The 14,823-nt window shown below is 36.3% G+C and overlaps 1 protein-coding gene across 1 annotated transcript in view; it reads left to right on the forward strand.

Moving 5' to 3' along the window:
• sif (guanine nucleotide exchange factor still life) overlaps nucleotides 1-14,823 on the forward strand; it is a 285,383-nt gene that overhangs the window by 217,890 nt on the left and 52,670 nt on the right. The window lies entirely within an intron of this gene.

A 14,823-nucleotide genomic window follows, 5' to 3' on the forward strand; every position in this document is an offset into this window, starting at 1 on the left:
AATATTTATTTTTCTAGCAAAAAATATAGTTTATTCTAAACAAATGATACCCACAAATGGTTGCGGGCTGGGGGGGTATGAGTCCCACATCTCTGATCGACCTACACTGACGGTGTAATTAGAGAGAGAGAGAGAGAGAGACAAGGGAACCACAATTCAGCGCGAGCGATGAAGAGGGGGGGGGATGATTTTTGAAATGACATAAATGTAAGTTTAATTCTAACATAATTTTACGAGAAATTGTAAATTTTGCTCGAGTGTTACAAGTGTGTTTAAATTTTAGTTCCATGAAGCTAAATCCATTTAACACTTCCATGGATTTGAAATAGAAAGCTAGAAACGTAAAGTGGGATTTTTGAAAATGCACAAATGTAATTTTTATTTTCTACGACAAATTAGGAATTCTGATTGAATCTTATGATTATGCTTATACTTTAGTTCCATGAAGATAAAGCAAGTTGACAATTCCTTAGAGATGACATGTAAACCTAGACATAAAGTAGGATTTTCAAAAATTACAAAATATAATTTTTATTTTTGATTTAATTTTTTAAGAAAAGTCCTAAATTTTCATCGAAAGCTATGACTGAGTTTATATTTTAGTTTCAAGAATCTCAGGCAGGTAACACTTCCCTGGATTTGACTTATAAAGCTCGAAACGTAAAGTATGATTTTTTAAAATGCAGAAATTTAATTTTTATTTTCAACGACAAATTAGGAATTCTGATTGAATCTTACGATTATGCTTATACTTTAGTTCCATGAAGGTAAAGCAAGTTGACAATTCCTTAGAATCGACATGTAAACCTAGACATAAAGCAGGATTTTCAAAAAATACAAAATATAACTTTAATTTTTGACTTAATTTTTTAAGAAAAGTATCAAATTTTAATCGAAAGCTACGACTGAGTTTATATTTTAGTTTCAAGAAGCTAAAGCAGTTCAATCTTGCCTGGAAGCTGAAAACATAAAGTGAGATTTTTGAACATGTAGAAATGTAATTTTTATTTTCTAGGACAAATTCGGAAATCTGATCGAACCATACGATTATGACTATACTTTAGTTCTGTAAAGGTAAAGCAAGTTGACATTTCACTTAGAGTCGACATGCAAACCTAGACATAATGCAGGATTTTCAAAAAATCACAAATGTAATTTTAATTTTGACAAACTTTTTTAAGAAAAGACCTAAATTTTGGTTGAAAGCTATGATTGAGTTTATATTTTAGTTTCAAGTAGCAACAGTAGTTAATACTTCCATGGATTTGACTTATAAAGCTGGAAACGTAAAGTGAGATTATTGAAAATGCACAGATGTAATTTTTATTTTCTACGACAAATACGGAATTATGCTCGGATCTTACGATTATTCTTATACTTTAGTTCCATGAAGAAAAAGCAAGTTGACATTTTCTTAGAATCGACATGTAAACCTAAACATAAAGCAGGATTTTGAAAAAATCACAAATGTAATTTTAATTTTTGAAGCAATTTTTGAAGAAGGGTCCTTCAGTTACATTTGCGTTTATATTTTAGTTCCAAGAAGCTATAGCCATTTAACACTTGCTTAAAGTGAACAAGTAAACCTAGAATTTAAGTAAGATGTTTGAAAATGTACAAATATTATTTTTATTTTTGAAGAGACATTCTGAATTCTATTCGATTCAAGCGATTGTGTTCAAAGAGTTCGTGTTAACGAATTGTAAGTAAGGAGCGACCCGGCTCAATGATAACCGAAACTCTAGAAAACGGGTTTTTGATACCAATAGATACATCAAAAGAATCAGATTTCAATGCTGATTTTAAATATATAGTATAGTCCTACCCATCAAAAGTTACGCGCCTGAGAAAATTTGGCTGATTTTCGGAAAATGGGAGAAATACCCCCCTAAAAGTTATAAAACCTTAATGAAAATCACACCATCATATTCAGCGTATCATAGAACCCTACTATAGAGGTTTCAAGCTCATATCTACAAAAATGTGGAATTTTGCTTTTGATACCAGAAGAAAGATCACGGATGTGTGTTTATTTTTATTTTTTTTTTTTTTTATCCATGGGTTTTCGTATCGACACAGTGGTCCTATAATATCGTTGGAGGAATTATTGAAACGGAAATTAAAAGTTCTAGTTCCCTTTTTAAGTGACCAAAAAATGGAGGGCAACTAGGCCCCCTCCCACGCTCATTTTTTTCCAAAAGTCACCTGATCAAAATTTTGCGATAGCCATTTTGTTCAACAGGGTTGAAACTATGATAACTATGTCCTTGAGGATGACTTAATTCCCCGAAGTCCCCGGGGGGAGGGCTGAAATTTGTGAACTGAAATTTGTGAACTTTACCCAATGTTAACAAATCGTATTGGTTATTAGGAAGTATACAGACGTTTTCAGGGGGGATTTCTTCTGGTAGTGAGGGGGTGGGTGGCGCGGGGGTTATGGGGCAGGATCTGTCCATGAAGTAAGTTGTCAGGGGGGAAGGGACATTGCGATGAAGGGGGTGTCGGATGTCCCAGCAACATTTTAAAAAAAGATCAGAAATTAAATATAAAAAACAATCAAGTTTTCCAACTGAAAATAAGGAGTAAAATCAAAACTGGAAACGAACAAAAAATATTTCGTGTATGATGAGTTTCACCCCCTAGCCCATACCTCGTAAAACTAATATGCAAATTTTGTATTAATTATTCATGTACGGTGAGCCAAAATCAAAACCTGCATTAATTCAAAAACATTCAAAAATTAAATAAAAAAAACAAGTTTTTTTTAACTCAAAGTAAGAATCGACGTAAAGCATGAAACGTTAAGAAATTATTCCATATATTAAAGGGGTTTTCCCCTTCTCAATACCTCGCTCTTTTACTAAAGTTTGACTTTCTCACAACTCTTATTTTTTTGTAACAATAAACAACATTAGCGTAAAGAGCGAGGCACTGAGGAGGGGACAGTCCCATTTGTTAATGCATTACTTTTTATAAACAGCAAGTCTAAAGGCATTTAATTATTTAGGTGTTTGAAAACCAAGTTCAAAACTAACGTTAGTGTTTAAAAAAATTATGTCCAACACTTCGACATTGCTTGATAGAATTAAATGCTGGGAGTTTATATCTTAGTTTTTGTAAGTAGGCTATTGTTTGTGTATAGTTTAATCTAAATAAATGGCATACAAAAATGAATTTATAGACACTTAATTTTCAGGGCCGAGTATTTCTAGCAAAAAATATAGTTAATTCTAATTAATGGTATGCAAAATATGGCTTACAGATACCTAATTTACAGATCTGGATATTCCAAATCGTCACGTTTTTGTAAGAAAAATATAGAAATAAAATATATTTCTATGGTTCAATTATGTAAAATCCATAGGGGAAAATATAAATTTAAATTTAAACATACATTAACCATCGAAGAAGCGGTGACTTCATTCGGACTATTCATTACTTTATATATATATATATATATCTTTATTTCAATATGCACTGAGGTTGATGTCATCAAAACACTAAATAATATGCGGTAATAACGGTATATTTCCTTTCCTTAATCAAATTAATAAATGCTGACCTATATGATCATGGAAAACAAGTTCATTTTATGTCTTCTTTTAATTTGAATATTACACCTAATGACATAAGCCACTCTATGACTTTCTTTTCAGAAATAGAATTATTTATACGTGAACAAAGTAACTTCTTATATTTGAAATTTTTCGTCATAATGTGAATATTTTTCCAAAATCGTCTAATCAATTTTTAGATGGATTTTTTCTTCAACATAATTAAAAGCCACAATAACTATGTCTTTAGAGATAAAATGGACTCTTCAGCACCGGGGGGATAGGTTTTTAAGTTATGAAATTTATACATAAACCAATAAAAGTTGGGGGTTGAAAAGATTTGTACTCCAACTCGAAACACAACAGTCGAGAGAGGGATCATTCTAATTGAAAAAGATTCTAGTGATCCTTTTAAGTAACAAAAATAATTGGAAGGGTAACTAGGTTCCCCCTCCCGCATCACCTTTTTCCAAAATCGTCTAATGGGAGCCGCGGAGCCGAAGGCCGACCACGGACGGGCACCACACCACCCGGGATCACAGACTGAAGGCCCACCGCAGGTGGGATCCCCCCACCCCCCGGACTCATAAGCTAAAGGTCCACCGATGGTGGGACCCCCTCCCCACCCCCCACCCCCCACTCCCCCCACCCTCGGGGTCACAGGCCAAAGGCCACCACGGAATAGAATCCCCCAGGGGTCACAGGTCGAAGGCCGGCGGCAAACGATCGGGGCCCCAGGGGGACCCTCACCCCACCGCAGTCCTCGGCTGACGGTCCACCGATGGTGGGACCCCCCCCCCCACCCCCTCGGGGTCACAGGACCAAGCTCAACCCTGGAACGAGAGCCTCCCGGGGTCACAGGCCGAAGGCCGGCGGCAAAACGATCGGAGTCCACACAGCCCCAGGATAGGTTAGGTTCACTAACATTTCTAGGGTTAGCAGCTTAGGTTAGGTTACATTAGGTTAAGTGAGGCCTGCCTCACTTAACCTAATGTAACCTAACCTAAGTTGCTAACCCTAGAAATGTTAGTTAACCTAAGCTAACCTGAGGATGTGGGGGCCCCGATCGTTTTGCAACCGGCCTTCGGCCTGTGACCCCATAAGAAATTCAAATGAACTTTGAAAAATTAAGAAAATGTAACTGTGACAAGGTAAACCATGGCAAAACACTACTGCAATATTCCAACTCTTGCATTTCAACGAAGGAAATCGAAAATGAACTTTGAAAAATCAAGTGACTGTAACTGTGACAAGGTAAACCATGAAAAAACACTACTGAAATATTCCAACTCTTGCATTTCAACGGAAGAAATTCAAGATGAACTTTGAAAAATCATTAGAATGTAATTGTGACAAGGTAAACCACGACAAAACACTACTGAAATAATCCAACTCTTGCATTTCAAAGAGTGAAATTAAAAATGAACTTTTAAAAATAAAGATAATGTAACTGTGATAAAGTAAATCACATCAAAACACTACTGAAATATTCCAACTCTTGCATTTCAACGGAAGAAATTCAAATGAACTTTGAAAAATCAAGAGAATGTAACTGTGACAAGGTAAACTACGAGAAAACACTACTGAAATATTTCAACTCTTGCATTTCAATGAAAGAAATCCAAAATGAACTTTGAAAAATCAAGAGAATGTAACTGTGACATTGTAAATCACATCAAAGAACTAATGAAATATTCCAAGTCTTGCATTACAACGAAAGAAATCCACAATGGTAAACCATTACTCTGAAAAATCAGGGCTTTGGGGCGTCGGGGGCTGTTTGGGGGGGGGGTCCGGGGGGAGGGTGCCCTTCTGTGTCTCAATGCACAAAAAATATTAAAAAAATGGGGAGGGGAGGGGAGGAGGGGAGGGGATTGGGAGGAGGGGGAGGGTGAGGAGGGGGAGGAGAGGGAGGGAGAGGGAGGGGAGGGGGCCCTTTGGGAGCCTGGAGGACCTTTGGGGACCGGTGGAGGGCCTTTGGGGGTCCTGGGGGGGCCAGTTGGGAGCGTTGGGGACAAGGGAGGCCGGGGAGAGCCTTTGTGGGTCTGGAGGCCCTTGAGGACCGATTGGTCCTTTGGGTGCCCGGTGGACCTTTTGGAAGCGGGGGGAGGGCCTTGGGGGGTCCGGGGCCCTTGGGGCGCCCGGTGGACCTTTTGGGACCGGGGGAGGGCGTTTGGGGGGCTGGGGGCCAGTTGGGAGCTGGGGGGACATTTGGTGACCGGGTGACGGCCTTGGGGACCCGGGTGGTCTTTTGGGCGCTCGATGGGCGTTTGGGGGCCGGGGGGTGGGCTTTGGCGGGTCTGGGGGGGGGGGGGGCGCCCTGGGAACCCTTGGGGACCGGGGGGTTCTTCTGGATTGGGGTATGGGGATTGGAACCCTTTGGATCGGGGTAGGGCGATCGGGGCCCTTTGGGGTTGTGATAGGGGACCTCAGAATACTGTTCATATGAAACTTGTGTATTATAACGACCACACTCAAAACCTCTTCTAAAATCATCTTTTAAATCATCTTTTAAAATGTCTCTAACTGTTTCGCCGAAATAATTCCATAAGCTGTCTAAAACCGTTTCGCCCAAATAATCCCCTAAAAGTAATTTCTGTGTGTTCCTTTTGTTTTTTGGCATCTCTGTGCTTTCACATTTCAAATTTCTAGGAAACCCTTTCCTACGTTAATCTCTTCATCTCATAAATGTTCCTAGCTTAACTATTATGGTTTCGTTAGAATATCAATTTATCTCTCCGACTTAAAGCTCAGTGAAGCCGTATTTAAAAATAGAATTTCTATCTCTTTAGACTCCCGCATATTTCCAAGATAACAAGTGATGTCATTTATAATTCCTGACACTAAAGATCAATGAAGCCCTATTTAAAAATTGAATATTAATTTTTCTCTGACCTAAAGAACGTTTATCCCTCAGACCTGATATTAAAGAAGCCATAATGTTTCTTAATTCCCTCTTCGTGAATCAATAATTTCCCCTAGCGATTATTTAAATCAATTTCTCAGGTTAAGCTACCCAAACAACAATGAAGCCATGTTTGTTTCTTAATTCCCCCTTCGTGAACCAATAATTCCCCCATCGATTATGTAAATCACCCCTCATGTCATTACACGTGGCCAAACCACAGCAGATCGATTGACCTTTACCCCCCTTAGACTCGATCAATAATCCTTGAATAAATTATGTCCTGTCAGTATTCTATGCCCATATATGGTGTGGGTACGGGAGTCGGACCCCCCTTTCTACTCATATGAACTTCTACAGTTTTTGGCAGTAGCGGGTGCCAAATTAAAAAAAAAATTGAAGAAGAAAAAAAAATTAGGAGAACAATCATCAAAATTAATCTAAACCATATGGCACCAAAAACTTTAAGAAGGTTTGGCTATCCTTTGAGAGGATAGTTGGCTTTGGGAACCAACAAATTCTAAATTGTTTAAGTTTTTACGGACAAAAGCGTTGCCAAATTCTACGAATTTGTTTTTCTTATCTTCCAAGTGTAAAACTACCATAAATCACCATTAACAAATGATGAAACCCAAAACCACAGTTTATAGAATTAGTGCCCAATTATATTAGTAGTTAATTATCAATATATTTCACACCTACATTCACACCTACAAGAATATACAGTACAGTTTCACGCCTACAAAAATATACACTAAACTTTGACGTGCACATTGCAAAAAAGCAAGCAAATCTTTTATACATATAAAGTGGTCAAACACGTTTTGAGAGTATGGTTGTGAATGTATAAGACAACCAGACTGGCTTTTTGCTATTGATATCAATTGCACAAGGAATTGCACAAGCATTTGCAACACAGTTTCACGTGGACATTTTTATCCCATGTACCCGAGAAAGGGATGCTGATATAGAATTTAATCAATCTGATGCTTAGATTTTGTCAATTTTATCCCCATGTATCTGAGAAAGGGATGTTGATATAGAATTTAATCAATCTGATACTTAGATTTTGTCAATTTTATCCGATATTTTATCCTATGTATCCGAGAAAAGGATGTTGATATAGAATTTAGTCACCTGATACATAGATTCTGTCAATTTTATGTGATGTATCTAACAAAAAATTTTGATAAAAAAAATTTATTCACTCTAACACTTAGATTTTGTCAACTTTTTCTTATATATCATAAAAATGAATGTTGATATATAATTTAATCACTCTAATACTTAGATTTTGTGAGATAGCTGCATTGTCTATCTAGGAAGCGACAACAAACGATAATGAATGTTAATAAAGAATTTTTTCAATTTTTTTTCATAATTTCCTGAATTAAATTTCTGTATTGTGCATCCAAGAGGTGAATTCAATAAAGAGATTGTTACTTACCTACTTACTCACTTAAAAATTTTTCATAATGCAAAAATGAAACATCCAACAACGGATATTGTTATAAAATTTATTCATTCTGATACCTAGATTTTGTCTATGTAATCCTATGTGTCTGACAATAGATGTATGCAAATTCCTTTTCTTACATCTCCGATGTTTTAATAGACATTCTAAACGTTTGATATGCTAGCTTACTCAAAAAATAATGAACACATAACAATGTAATGCAGAATATATTTTTAATGAAATAATGCTATGTAGAATTTTAATACAAAAATATATTAATATACAATATTAATATCAATGATTAAATTTGGACATTTTGAATATGTTCCATAAAACAGTTTACCATGTTCTCTCTTGATATTGTAGCTATTTTCTTCTCTTAGTTCATTATCAGTAGAGTTATCACTATTTTATGTAGAGTAATGCACAATTTTTACTTGTGTTTCATCAACAGGCTCAAGATGATGTTCTTATTTGGCCTTATTTGGTTCGTTGACTTTTTGATCAATGTCAGTAGCGTTGGCTGGTGCTTTGTTTTTCATCGACTTATCTCTATTTTCCATTGTGATAATTTCTGACAATGCCCCGATTATTTTTCTGGCAATTTCACTGTCTATTATCACATTATTTTTACACAGGTAGCAGTTTCGGCACGTAGACAAAATATAGTATACGATATTATTAGAACAGTATGCCTTTCTCTTATTGACCTGTCGTTGCATGTTAATACCAGAAAGCTGATGATTGGCAGAATCAGCAAGTAGTGTGTTACCCGCAGCAGTAGCAAAGAGTTGTCTCCTATCATCAACGGTTACTGCTATGTTGGCATTCTCTTTAAGTGCAATCATCTGTGGAAATCTCAATCTCGCATAACCACCATCATAAAAGTTGAATTTTTTCGGTATTCCAAAGAAATTTAATTCCTTACTGTCATCACGATGCATGCATACATTTCCAATAGTGCTACCACTTGTACTTGTTTCATAGTTTAAATACTTCTCCTTGTCGGCATTCAATGCTACAATAACATTGTCATGTGAACACACTTTATTAAAATGCTCCATCTTCACTTTTTTTTAACGATATGACTTATGTGTTTATCGTTCCACTGCGTAAAAAATACTGATTTAATACATGCAATAGACTAGGTAGTGTCGATAACCGGACATAGAATATCAGTGAGAAAGCCACATCGTGTCTCTGAGCAATCATAGAGTACAATTGTTAGAGCCGTAAGCATATTTTGTCATTTTAAGATATGTACCAAAAAAAGAAAAAAAAGTTGAATAATTTCGAAGTTAAAAAAAAAGTTTGTTTTTATGAAAAAAATAGTGAATTAAAACCATCAGTCCTCATCATTATGAGTATCCAAAACTGGACTTAAGTTTCACATTTGAACGAGAGAACTGTATTTTCCATAATTTTCTTACAAAAAACTAGAGTTTACGGTCAAAACCTCTTATTAGCTCAGATTTTACGGTAATAGTTTTATTTTTCGATCCAAAAATAGACTCCAATTTCACATTTGAACCAGAGAATTGTATTGTCCATAATTTTTTTTTACAAAAAACAAGAGTTTACAGTCAAAAACCCTTATTAGCTCAGATTTTACGGAAATAGTTTTATTTTTCGATCCAAAAATAGACTTAAGTTTCACATTTGAACCAGAGAATTGTATTTTCCATACTTTTCTGACAAAAAACTAGAGTTTACGGCCAAAAACCCTTAATAGCTCAGATTTTATGGAAATATGGTGTCTGACAATAGATGTACGCAAATTCCTTTTCCTACATCTCCGATGTTTTAATATACATTCTAAACGCTTGATACGCTAGCTTACTCTAAAAAAATAATGAGCTCAGATTTTACAGAAATAGTTTATTTTTCGATCCATAACTGGACTTAAGTTTAACCTATGAGCCAACGAATTGTATTTTCCATAATTTTCTTACAAAAAACTAGAATTTACGGTCAAATACCCTTATTAGCTTAGATTCTAAGGAAATAGTTTTATTTTTCGATCCAAAATGGACCTAAGTTTCACATTTGAACGAGAAAATTGTATTTTCCATAATTTTCTTACAGGAAACTAGATGTTACGGTCAAAAAACCCTTATTAGCTCAGATTTTACAGAAATAGTTTATTTTTTCGATCCTTAACTGGACTTAAGTTTCACCTATGAGCCAACGAATTGTATTTTCCATAATTTTCTTACAAAAAACTAGGGTTTACGGTAAAAAAAAACCTTATTAGTTCAGATTTTACGGAAATAGTTTTATTTTTCGATCCAAAAATAGACTTAAGTTTCACATTTGAACCAGAGAATTGTATTTTCCATAATTTCCTTCCAAAAAATTAGAGTTTACGGTCAAAAACTGAGTTTGATTTGGGATTTTCACTAGCAATTTGCCCTCAACGCTTATACTCTCACTACGTTACGACATCCTTTTGCCATCAAGCCATCTCCCCCAAGAACACTTTTCAGAGATTTCTTGTTAAAAAAAAAAATTCAAGTCATCCACACGGGTTTTTCGCTAGCAACTCGCCCCCCACTATCACACTATAACTATTCTAAGAGATCATTCTGCCATCACCACATCCCCCACAAAACATTTTTTCTGAAATTTGTTGTTAAAATTTTTTTATTTCTAGTCATTCACGCGGTTTTTTTGCTAGCAACTCACCCCCCACGATTAGACTATATCGCCTCTACGAGATCCTTCTGCCATCAAGCTATCCCCCCAAAACATTTTCCAAAGATACGTTTTGTTAAAAAATTTTTATTTAAAGTAATCCTCTAGGGTTTTTCGCTCGCAGCTCGCCATCCACTCTCTTACTAGAACTACTCTAAGAGATCCTCCTGCCATCAACCCAGCCCCCAAAAAATATTTTTTCAGAGATTTCTTGTTAAAAATTTTTATTTCAAGTCATCCACAGGGGTTTTTCGCTAGCTACTCACCCTCACTATCACACTATAACTACTCTAAGAGATCCTTCTGCCATCAACCCATCCCCCCAAAAATATTTTTTCTGAGATTTCTTGTTAAAATTTTTTTTATTTCAAGTCAGCCACACGGTTTTTTCGCTAGCAAATCGCCCCCCACTATCACACTTTAACTAAACTAAGAGCTCCGTTTGCCATAAACCCATCTCCCCCAAAATATTTTTTCAGAGATTTCTTGTTAAATTTTTTTTATTTCAAGTCATCCCCACGGGTTTTTCACTAGCAACTCACCCCCCACTATCACACTATAACTATAGTAAGAGATCCTTCTGCCATCAACCTATCCCCCAAAAAATATTTTTTCAGAGACGTCCTTTTAAAAAATTTTATTTTAAGACCTCCAATCGTGTTTTTCGCTAGCAACTTGCCGTCCCGTTTCGCATAATAACTCATCTCAGACAGCCTTTTGCAATCAAATCATCCCCTCCAAAGATAATTTATCAGAGATTTCCTGTTAAAAATTTTTATTTCAAGTCATCCACACGGGTTTTTTGCTAGCAACTCGCCCTCCACTATCACACTATAACTACTCTCAGAGATCTTTCTGCCATCAACCCATCCCCCAAAAAAATAATTTTTCAGATTTATTGTTTAAAATTTTTATTTCAAGTCAGCCACACGGGTTTTTTGCTCGCAACTCATCCCCCACTATCACACTATAACTACTCTAAGAGATCCTTCTGCCATCAACCCATCCCCTCAAAAATATTTTTTCAGAGATTTCTTGTTAAAATTTTTTATTTCAAGTCATTCACACGGGTTTTTCTCTAGCAACTCACCCTCCAATATCACACTATAACTACTCTAAGAGATCCTTCTGCCATTCACCCATCCACCCAAAAATATTTTTTCAGAGGTTTCTTGTTAAATATTTTTATTTCAAGTCATCCACAGAGGTTTTTTGCTAGCAAATCGTCCGTCCATTATCACAGTCTAACTACTTTTAGAGATCCTTCTGCTATCAACCCACTCTCCCAAAAATTTTTTTTGTGAGATTTCTTGTTAAAAATTTTTATTTCAAGTCGTCAACAGGGGTTTTTTGCTAGCAACACGCCCCTTTACAATCACATTGTACATACTCTTAAGATATCCTTATGCCATCAAACCATTCCCCAAAAAAATTTTTTTCAGAGATTTCTTTTTAAAATTTTTTATTTATAGTCATACACACGTGTTTTTCGCAATCAATTCGCCCCCCACTATCACACTTTAACTGCTGTAAGAGATCCTTCTGCCATCAACCCATCCCCCTAAAAAAATATTTGCTAGCAACTCACCCTCACTATCACACTATAACTACTCTAAGAGATCCTTCTGCCATCAACCCATCCCCCAAAAAATATTTTTTTAGAGATTTCTTGTTAAAATTTTTTATTTCAAGTCATCCACATGGGTTTTTCGCTAGCAATTCGCCCTCCACTATTACACTTTAAATACTCTAAGAGATCCTTCTGCCATCAACCCATCCCCCCAAAAAAATTTTTTGTGAGATTTCTTGTTAATAAATTTTTTTTCAAGTCATCCACACGGGTTTTTCGCTAGCAACTCCCCCCCCACTATCATACTAAAACTAATCTCAGAGATCCTTCTGTCAACAACCCATCCCCCTAAAAATATTTTTTCTGAAATTTCTGGTTTAAATAATGTATTTCAAGTCATCCAAACGGGTTTTTCGCTAGCAACTCGCCATCCACTCTCATACAATAACTACTCTATGAGATCCTTCTGCCATCAACCCAACCCCCTAAAAAAATATTTTTTCTGAGATTTCTTGTTAAAAATTTTTATTTCAAGTCATCCACACGGGTTTTTTGCTAGCAAATCGCACTCCACTATCACACTATAACTACTGTAAGAGATCCTTCTGCCATCAATCCATCCCCCCAAAAATGTGTTTTCAGAGATTTATTGTTAAAAATCTTTATTTAAAGTCATCCAAAATGGGTTTTAGTTATCGAAGTACCCGTCCCCTCTCACCCTCAAACTACTATAAGAGATCCTTCTCCCATTAACCCATCACCCTAAAAATATTTTTTCTGTGATTTCTTCTTAAAATATTGTATTTTAAGTCATCCAAACGGGTTTTTCGCTGGCAACTCGCCCTCCACTATCACACTATAACTAATCTAAGAGATCCTTCAACCCATCCCCCAAAAAAAATTTTTTCAGAGATTTCTTGTTAAGAAATTGTATTTCAAGTCATCCATACGGGTTTTTCGCTAGCAACTCACACCCCACTATCACACTATAACTACTCTAAGAGATCCTTCTGCCATCAACCCCCCCCCCCCAAAAAAAATATTTTTTTAAGAGATTTCTTGTAAAAAAAAATTATTTCAAGTCATCCACACGGGGTTTTTTGCTAGCAACTCACCCTCACTATCACACTATAACTACTCTTAAGAGATCATTCTGCCATCAACCCATCCCCCAAAAAATATTTTTTTAGAGATTTCTTGTTAAAAATTTTTATTTCAAGTCATCCAGATGGGTTTTTCGCTACCAACTCGCCCCCCACAATCACACAATAACTACTCCAAGAGATCCTTCTGCCATCAACCCATCCCCCAAAAAATATTTTTTCTGAGATTTCTTGTAAAAAAATAGTATTTCAAGTCATCCACACGGGTTTTTCGCTAGCAACTCGCCCCCCTATCACACTATAACTACTCTCAGACATCCTTCTGTCATCAACCGAGCCCCCTCAAAATGTTTTTTCTGAGATTTCTGGTTAAAAAATTTTATTTCAAGTCATCCTCACAGGGTTTTCACTAGCAACTCGCCCCCCACTCTCACACAATAACTACTCTAGGATATACTTCTGCCATCAACCCATCCCCCAACAAAAATATTTTGTCTGAGTTGTCTTGTTAAAATTTTTTATTTAAAGTCATCCACAAGGTTTTTTTGCTCGCAACTAGCCCTCCACTCTCACAATCTAACTACTGTAATAGATCCACCTGCCATCAACCCAGCCCCCCAAAAATATTTTTTCAGAGAGTTATTGTTCAAATATTTTATTTCAAGCCATCCCCAGGGGTTTATCGCTAGCAACTCGCCCCTCCCATACCAAACTCTACCTACTCTAAGCGATCATTCGGCCCTCAACCCATCCCCACAAAAATACTTTTTCAGATATTTCTTGTTAAAATTTTTTATTTTAAGTCATCCACACGGGTTTTTGGCTAGCAACTCGCCGTCCACTATCACACTATAACTACTCTAAGAGATCCTTCTGCCATCAACCCATCCCCCAAAAAAAAATTTTTCAGAGATTTCTTGTTAAAAAAATTTATTTCAAGTCATCCACACGGGTTTTTCGCTAGCAACTCACACCCCACTATCCCACTCTAACTACTCTAAGAGATCCTTCTGCCATCAACCTATCCCCCAAAAAATATTTTTTCAGATATGTCTTGTTAAAAAATTGTATTTCAAGTCATACACACGGGTTTTTCGCTAGCAACTCACCCTCAACTCTCACACTATAACTACTCTAAGAGATCCTTCTGCCATCAACCCCCCCCCCCCAAAAAAAAATTTTTTTCAGAGATTTCTTTTAAAAAAAAATTATTTCAAGTCATCCACACGGGTTTTTCGTTAGCAACTCCCCCCCCCACTATCACACTATAACTACTCTAAGAGATCTTTCTGCCATCAACCCATTCCCCAAAAAATATTTTTTCAGAGATTTCTTGTTAAAAAATTTTATTTCAAGTCATCCACACCGGTTTTTCGCTAGCACCTAGCCCCCCACTCTCCCACTATAACTACTCTAAGAGATCCTTCTGCCATCAACCCATCCCCCAAAAATATTTTTTCAGAGATTTCTTGTTAAAAGATTTTTTTTCAAGTCATCCACACGGGGTTTTTGCTAGCAACACATCCCCCACTTTAACACTA

This window comes from Artemia sp. Qi Xiang Cuo, chromosome 2 (assembly GCF_049724085.1).
Source record: "Artemia sp. Qi Xiang Cuo chromosome 2, ASM4972408v1, whole genome shotgun sequence".
Classification (NCBI taxonomy): domain Eukaryota; kingdom Metazoa; phylum Arthropoda; class Branchiopoda; order Anostraca; family Artemiidae; genus Artemia; species Artemia sp. Qi Xiang Cuo.